The following is a 9262-nucleotide window of genomic DNA, read 5'->3' on the forward strand; positions in this document are numbered from 1 at the left end:
ACCTAGCTTTCTTTTCTTTTCTTTTCTTTTCTTTGGATTAGTCAACTTATTCTTTGTTTAATCTATGAATTTTAATGATTAACAGGAGCTTAAGGAATATAAACGCCTAGATATTTGTGGGTGTGTGTGTGTGTGTGGGTGAGCATAAACTAAGGGAAGTTGCACCAGGAAAGTGCTACAGCATGATTGCAAAGGTAAGGCTGTTGATTTTGGGCATATATTGGAAAACACAAGCTGCCAAATCAATTTCTTTATTAATGTATGCATGCATATATATGGTATGGCCTTGAAATAGCTGCCAAAAGCAAGAGACAAATATAATAATAATTATTAATTATAGGCACAGAGTGGGAACTAGAAGAAACTTGGCAAGGCAATCGCTTCTTACAAAACTTTATTAAAATGTCATAAAATTAATTTTTAAAAATTGTAACAGAATGTTTGATAATTGTTTAAAAATTAATAATTTTGTTAATTAGTTTTAATTTGTAGTAGTGAGATTGAAAAATAATACTAACACTACATTTAGCATAAAATAGAGATATTATGTCTTAATAATTATAATAATTAAAGAATTGCATAAATATATATAAAAACATATATTATCTCTTTCATTAATTATAACATAAACTACTACTCTTTCTTAAAAAGAAATTAAAATCAATTACTTTCATAAAACACTGATACATTAATTCTCATACAATACAATACATTAAAATCAAGTTGTAGAGGCACCCAAATATATTTTATAATAAGAGAGCCTTTCGTGTATCAGAGCGCATCTCATTAAGAGAGTGATAGGATTGTAATAGTTGGTATTGGTGTTCCAATTAGAAGGCTTGTGAATGCCCTCCTTTGAAGTGCTAACTAAGCTATTGAAAATTATGATGAAAGGCATTAAGTGGGAGATGTGAGTAAGCCATGGTAACATTATAAAAAGGAAAACACATTTTTAAGACATTTATATATATATATATATATGTGTTGCACAAACTTAAACATTTGTCTATAAAAGCATTGGAGACAGATACAATCAACAAGCAGCAGGTCTTTCAATGTCTCTTTCACACCATCCCTTTACCAAAATTACATGGGTTTCATGGGAAGCAAGTAGGGGTAGGCATGATCCGATTTGGATGGTTTAAGAGATATTTCATTCGTTAAATTGCACATGTAATTAGCGTTAAATTAGATTATGTGATTTGACTTGATACGCAGAAATCGTATCAGATCGGTCTCATGCAGTTTTCACGATTTAATGTCTTTTCTGTTGCTTTATTTGGTGTTTCTTTTATTATCTTATGAATTTTTAAGTGAAATAATAAAATTAATGTATAAAATCATAATTTTTAGATTTTTATAATATTTTGGAATTCAAAAGTAAAATAAATTATAATTCAATTAAAAATGCAAAGTTAAAAGTTTGAAATTTATAACATAACCACGTGATAGGTTTTTATATATTTTTAATTTTTTTATTAATACACCACTTAACTAGTTTGATTTTAATTGAATTGAAAAATCTATAAATCAGAAATAACACGCTATATAATGTAATCCGATTCGATACAATTTTCACGATTTGTCAATTTTTTTCCCCACCCCTAAAAGTCAGCATAGAAATTACATGGGCTTTAGAAAGGGGGTGAGAAGAGGGACAGTATAAAATTTTTATAAAAATATGTGCATGTATATATATATATAAAACAATTCCAAGGTGCATGATTTGCTTCTTGAGACAAAAGATAGTGATGGATTTTTATATGCTACGGCAAGCAAAGGCTCTTCATTCTTGAATATGAATGATTATTAAGGCAAAATAAAGTAGGAGAGGATAAAATAAAAAAAAACGAAAATAATGCTATTGTATACTAAAATTAGATAAAAAAAATGGTATTTTATAATTACAAGATATTTAATAACTATTAATGGAAAATATTATTTTAGATTGAGTATGTTCTTGTGCATGGATAGATATAGATGGATTATAATAGCCACACATCAAAGGTGGGTATGTGGGTGGGTGGGTGGACACATGTCCCAAGAAAAGAAAAAGAAAACAAAAGACAAAGGGTTCACAAAAAGCTATATATGGTGGAGGTGATCTCAACCTCAGACAAAAGACAAAGATCCTAAATGAACAAATAATCCATGAAAGTTCATCTTTTTCCTTTCCTTTTTAGCTTGGAATCTCTGAGACTGTCTATGACAAAAAGAAACAACTCACTCACACTATCCAACCCCCCCCAATTACTTGCTTTACCAGAGCCCATCAATCATGAAAAGGCCGAAAGCCAGCTTTTGAAAACTTTAATGGGCTCTTTTAAATTAGGTTAAAGGGTTCAATAAATATTAAAGATTAACTGAAAAACAGAGTGACTTTGAAACCCCCCTTTTAAGTTGCTCATACTTTAGTTAAAAAGAAGAATATCCCTTATTTTTTGGATGATGGTCCTTACACATTCTCCTTATATTCATGTATTTAATCTCATAAAAAGAGATAAATTATAAAATGTATCTCAAAAAGAATAAAATTTGAATTTACGACCCATTCAAATAATACCGATATATCCCAACTCATCATTTGTCATTGAAGCTATGTCTTGGGGGCAATATCCCACTGTTTCTGATTATAAGTGGTTTCTTGTTCTCTCGAGCCTTTCCAGGACTGATTGAATGAATCCATATATAAGATTAAATTATAAGTATTAGTATTATTAGATACAGCTTTATTAGTATTATCAAAGGAGATAAAGGGTTTTGAGTTTAATGAAACATAGTGATCCATCCCATATTTGAATAGTTAAAAGGATAAGGTTATTCCTCTACGGATTAGGGCTTGTTTGGTAGCCAAAGAAGTGTCCCTTTTTTTTTAAAAAAAAATAAAGGGTTTCTGTGTTTTATTAATTAAAAATTGTTTCACTAATAACAAAAATTATCTTACTATTGTGAAGTCAAAGCAGAAATTTGGAGTAAGCAGAAGCAGGAAATAAATTTATTTTTAAACAAAATTATCTCCAATTCTATATAATCTCTTATCATTAGTGATATTGGAAATCCAGAGCTAACCAATGGGTTCTTGACACGCGGCCTAGCCCGGGGACGTTATCCCGTTTGGGCTCCCAAACACAACCTAGTCTAAGGACACTAGCTGGGCCAATGCCTGCTTTAATGACGATTTAGGCCTATATCCAGTAGCTCGATATGGTATCTAAGGGACAAAGGGACAAGCGCGCTCTCTCTCCTTTCACCTCTTTTAAAAGAGGGTTTATGTCTCTCGGACATGGTATAAGTAATAAGATTTTTAAATTTTTTTAAGAGTAGTGAAAGATTAATTTTTAATAAAAATAAAAATATTTTATTTAATGAGGACTGATTGCGTGTCTGTTTGGAAGTGTATAAGATTACAACTGTATCTGATTTATCCGGGGATCGAATCAAGGGAGAAAGTCGATCTGCTCTAAGATTAGGCGGGCGAAGTCGGACACCAAAATTATCCAAAAAAAAAAAAAAAAGTATTTGTTGTAGATTTTTAAATGAAATTATAAGAAGAATTTAGGTTAAGTAATTATAATTAAAAAAAAATCGTAGGAGGTTAGAGTGTTAGTAAGTAGTGTCACTTTAAAAAGATTAACCCAAAGCAGTGGGTACTTTGTAGTGGTTTTCTTTTAACTTTAGATTTTGAATTGAAAATAAAGAAAATCATTCATTTTGACAGGCATAAGGGGAAGTAAATACTTGAATAACCATTGTCTTCATTCAAAACAAAGAAAGCAAACATAACAAAAGTTTTCGTTTATATATTAAATTTTGGAAAAAATACTTGTGGTATCCCTAAGTTTGGGATAATTATAAGAATTATTCTTGATCTTTGAAGAAGAAAAAAAATAATAAATACTCTTAATGTTTGATGCTATATTGTAAGTTTTTCCCCTACTATTCATTAATTTCACTAAACATTATTAAAATGACTAAACTATCCTTATATATAAAGTCATTTTTCCCTTTCTTCTTTTTTCTTTATTTTCCTTCATTTCCACCTTTTTTTTTTTTATCCTTTTTCTTTCGCAGTTGCTACTTTCATTGCCACCTTACTTCCCTGTTGGCCTCCACCAATCTTCTTTTACCACCACCAATCAACATTATCTTTCAATAAGAGTGTGTTTGATAATTTAAAAATTTTATAAAAAATGTTTTATTTAAGAAATTAAATTTTATCTTTATTATTTGATACATTATATTTTTTATGAATTAAATTTTATGGTATAATTATTAAAGTATTATTTGGTCTCTTTCTTATGAAAAATTCTATCTAAAAGGGAGATGATTTTTATTTTTTTATGCAAATTAAAATATATATATTTTTTCTCTATCTCAATTATAGGTTTGACACAACCCAAATTTAAGTTTCGTCAAACATTCTTTTTTTTTTATTCTTTGTTTTTATTCTAGGTTTAACGAAACTTAGATTTGATTTTTGTCAAATTCTTATTGTTCTTCTTCTTTCTCATTCTCTTTTCATTCCTATTTTGGGTTTGATAGAACTCAAACTTTAGATTTCCTCAAATCCTTTTTCTTTTTTTTCTCTTACTTTCTCAATTCTAGGTTTGATGAAACCTAGATCTATGTTCCTTCAAACCTTTCATCTAGGTCTTAATAACCATTTTTTTTTTTTTTTGTTCTAATTCTTTTTCAAACAAATATTTGGATTCATCAGATGTTGCGATGAACCCAAGTTATAAATGCATCTGGGTTTATTGCATGTTGGACAAAATTTACTAGATTCATTGTTGACATTGGTGATTAACCCATTGGGTTATGTGTCGATGTCAGTTTATTATTTATTTATTTATTTATTTGTTGATAAGAGAAGAAAAAAAAGTGTATAGAAGGTAAATTGATAATTTTATCTCTTTATCTAATAATAGAGATAGTTATTGTCATTTTTTAAATATTAAAAAATTTCTTACAATTTTGCTAAACCTCACAGGTGTTTTTTGTAACTTACTCTTAAATTTTTTGTTTCAACTCTTAGAGTGCCTTTGATTGCAAGGGTGGAATTTGAGTGGAAATAAAATGAATTCCATGGAATTGAATTGCAGGAAAAATAAATTCCTGAAAATTGAAAGTTTAAGCTGTTTGATTGGTATAATATTTTACCTAAAAAATGATGTTATTTTCCATCTTTTGGTGTTTGATTGGTAATATTTTTCATAGAATTTGATAATTTTTCTGGCATTTCGTGTTTGATAGGCATTATTTTTTATGAAAAATGACACATTTTCCATGGAATTCAATGGTGAAAATATATTAAAAATATTAAATCTTGTACAGAAAAATTAAAATAATAACGTATTTTAAATTAATTAAATTATTTTCTCAAAGAAATAAAACTACAAAATTAATTTTTTTTTGTTTTTCAAAAAAATAATTTATATGTAATTTTTGACATATTTCCTTTTTATATATTTATATTCATTAATTATTAAAATATAAAATAATTTACAAACCCTCCCCACCCACTACCTTTCTCAATTGCCAATTGCCAGGAAAATTCCATCTTCTCCCCCTTAAGAATTTGATTTCCATGGTTTTAAGGAAAATGGCCTCACGTGACCCTTAATGGGAAAATGAATTCCCTGAAAAAAAAAATACTATCAAACAAGGCAAAAGTTGGAAAATGGGTGAAAAAATTACCTTTTCCTTAGAAAATTTGGGCTATCAAACGCGCTCTTAGTGAGAGTAGTTATTTATTTATTTTTATTATCATATATCATTTGGTAATTTTGGAGTAATATGATCACAGGTTTAGCAATATTTTGTCTAAATTCTTGCATAGACCATGAAGACACACCTTTCCAAGTATTTATTTATAGAGATGTGCAAAATTTTGATTTAATCAAAATAATTGAATTAAATTGATTAAAATTGTCATTTAGTTTGATTTTTGATAAAGTTCAATTCAATTCCATTTTAATTTTTGATAATTTTGAATATTTCAATTCGATTCTATTTTTGGGTTGAGAAATTAAACTGATCGAAATTTTAAAACTATGTTGTTTGGTCATTCTCTTTGCGTTCTGCTATCGTTTTTGCTCCCATCTCCCATATGTTAAACTGGGAGGTGTTATGGCATACACCAAGAGGGGGGTGGATTAGTTATTTTAAAAACTTGATAAAACTTAAAATCTTTTTTGACTCAATTGAGGTTTTAGTGATTTAAAACATAGAACAAGTGAACAAAAATAAATATATGAACCAAGTGAGGAATAATTAAATGCTTGGAAAGATAAATAGATCAAAGGACACAAGCACAAGAAAATGTAAGGATTTATAGTGGTTCGGTTTAACTCAAGCCTAATCCACTATTTTAGCTCCCACTAAGAATTTTAAACCAATTCACTAAAACCTCATACTTACACAAGTAGGCCCTCTAACTGCACAAGTTAGGAAATACAACCTCCTACTTATACAAGTAGGTCCTCTGGTCCGTAACTAGGAAAATTACAAAACCTCCCACTCAAATGGGCCATCTAGCTACACAAGTTAGGAAAATAAAAACAATATAAATGAAAGAGATAAGTTAAGAGTTAACACTCTTAGTTACAAATTTTCTCACAATTAATACAAGGCTTAAATATTAACAATAATTGAACGAAACCTTGGAGAGAAAAATATAACAATGAAAGCACAAACACTATAAGCTCGAATAAAAATGTTTGAAATCTTTAGATCAATCGTTCTCGTCCATTAGCCTCTTCTTGATCTCCATGACTTGTATTTATATGCATCCCAAGAGTTTTGCCCGAACTAGCCCTTTTTGAGCCGTTGGAGATTTGAAAAACTAGTCGTTATAGCTTTCTACGAAAAGAGATGGTCAACAGAATATAATGGATAGTCGATAGAATTAAGTAACAAAACAAGACATAGTCAACAAAACCATGCCCATAATCAACAGATCAAAAAATAGGAAGAAACTTTATACCACCATACACATAGATAGTCGACAGAACAAGATATAGTCGACATAAGGTTGGGCATAGTCAACAGATTATGACCCATAATCAACTATCCACAAACATAGTTGACAGAATATAGACACATAGTCGACTATTTACAAGCATAGTCGACAGACCAATCATACATAATCGACTATTTCACAAGGAAAAACTCTAACTAAACTGATAACATGTAGAAGAACATTTGATTGATACAAAATATTACAATATATTTATATTTCTTTAGTTTAAGTAAATGTCCTCATTTTTTTTAATTTATATTTTACCTTCCATTTACTTTAATACATAAATGTAAATAAGAAAATACCCCTTATTTAGATTTAATAAAAATATCCAAAAAATCAAAATCCATAACCATAAGAAAATAGAATTTTGATTTTAGTATAAAGTCGGGATTTAACAAATTTACCACTCTCAAAATACATACCTTCTATTTATCAAAAAATTCAATAAAAATCGTTTTAACAACAATGAATACTAGCAATTAAAATATTAGGAGATAGTTTTTCAAAATGAACACACTTTCAAAAACATGTTTTAGTTGGTCTTTTGCCTTAGAATTATTTTGACCAACGATTTCAAGGCTAATTTTAAAAAACATCTTAGGAGATTCTTTTAAATCTTAAAACTTATTTGTGCTAATCTCCAACTAATATAAAAGATCATAGATCATTTGGTTTTCATTTTAACAAGCCACTTTGAAATTGATTTTTGTTTCCAAATCATATGCTTTGATTTAAGAATAAAACCATTTGATATTTTTAATCATCAAAACTAAACACAAGAGTAAAATATCACCATAGACTTGAACGAAAAAATTGAGTGTCCTATTAGCCATCGCTGTCTCGACTGATCCTCTTTACTTTGATCGATGACCTGCGAGTTATGATAGACTCACTATTCCCCTTCTTTGTCTAACAACCCACAACTAACCCACCATTCCTTTTCATCTTTGCTTTGACTGGCAACTCATGACCTACACACCATTCCTCATCCTCTTTGCTTCAATTAACGACCCATGAGTCACAACCGACAACCTGCAAGTTGAGATCGACCCCACATTTCCCTTTTCTCTTTGCTTTGACGAGCAACCTGTGATCGATCCACCACTCCCTGTCCTTTTTGCTCCAACCGACGACTCGTATGCGTGAGTTTCAGAGTTTGTAGTTCTTGTAGTGTCAATTTTTAATTATTCAAGTTAGGATTTTCACTTTTCAATTGTTCAGTTTTTTGGTTTGTTTGCTTTTTTTTTTTTTTTTTTCTCTTCATCTGATTTTTTGGATTTTTTCAATCTGTTTGATTATTTTCGCTTTGTTTGGTTTTTTAGTTTATTTAATCAGTTTCATTTGATTTTTTCAAAACTTCTATCTATTTAGTTTTAACATTTTGTTACCAAACTAATTAAATACGCACCCCTACCTACCTATTTAGCTAACAACCAAAGGTGTTACTCTTTCATTTCTTTGTGGTATATTAAATAAGGCTAAAGACACATGTAACCCCCTCAACTTTCCCCATTTAATCAATTGGCCCCTAAACTTGAGGGGGGACCTTTGACCTCGTCAAGTTTCAATTTGAGGCATTTTAGACACCCCAACTTTCAATTTAGGACCCATCCGACAATTTATTGTTGTGCGTGAAATAACATGTGATTGAGGAGCGTCCGAGACATTGACAACCATATATATGGCGCATGTTTGCTGTTGCTAATGACATAAAGGTTGAAGACGATGAAGCCGATGACGAGAAGGGTGAAGACAATGGCCGATTTGTAGAAGTTCGATTCTGACCCAGTTCCCCCCACCCTAGGTTGCCATCGACCTCTCTTTCACCCTTCTTAGCCATCTGCCTTCATTGTCCGTCACTTGCGCCTCCATCGCCATCGTCTGCACACAACTTTTCTATAGCTGTCATCTATTGTCCGCGCCTCCATCGTTTGCCATCTCCTCTATCACAGCCTCTATCGTTGGCATCTGCCTCCCCATTGCTTTGTGTGTGTATGCGTATATATATATAACAATATATATTATATTAATATAAAATTTTGATAAATAATTGTGTATAATTTATCAATATCTAATGATAAAATAATTTTATATAATGTCTGATAGAAATGACAGAGTGCGTGGATGGCAAAGAGAGGATGTCTAATTTATAGAAGTGCAGTTCCGAGCCAGTTCCCCCCACCCTAGGTTGCCACCGACCTCTCCTTCACCTTCTTAGTTGTTCGCCTTCACTGTCCG

This window comes from Diospyros lotus, chromosome 8 (genome assembly GCF_014633365.1).
Source record: "Diospyros lotus cultivar Yz01 chromosome 8, ASM1463336v1, whole genome shotgun sequence".
Lineage (NCBI taxonomy): Eukaryota > Viridiplantae > Streptophyta > Magnoliopsida > Ericales > Ebenaceae > Diospyros > Diospyros lotus.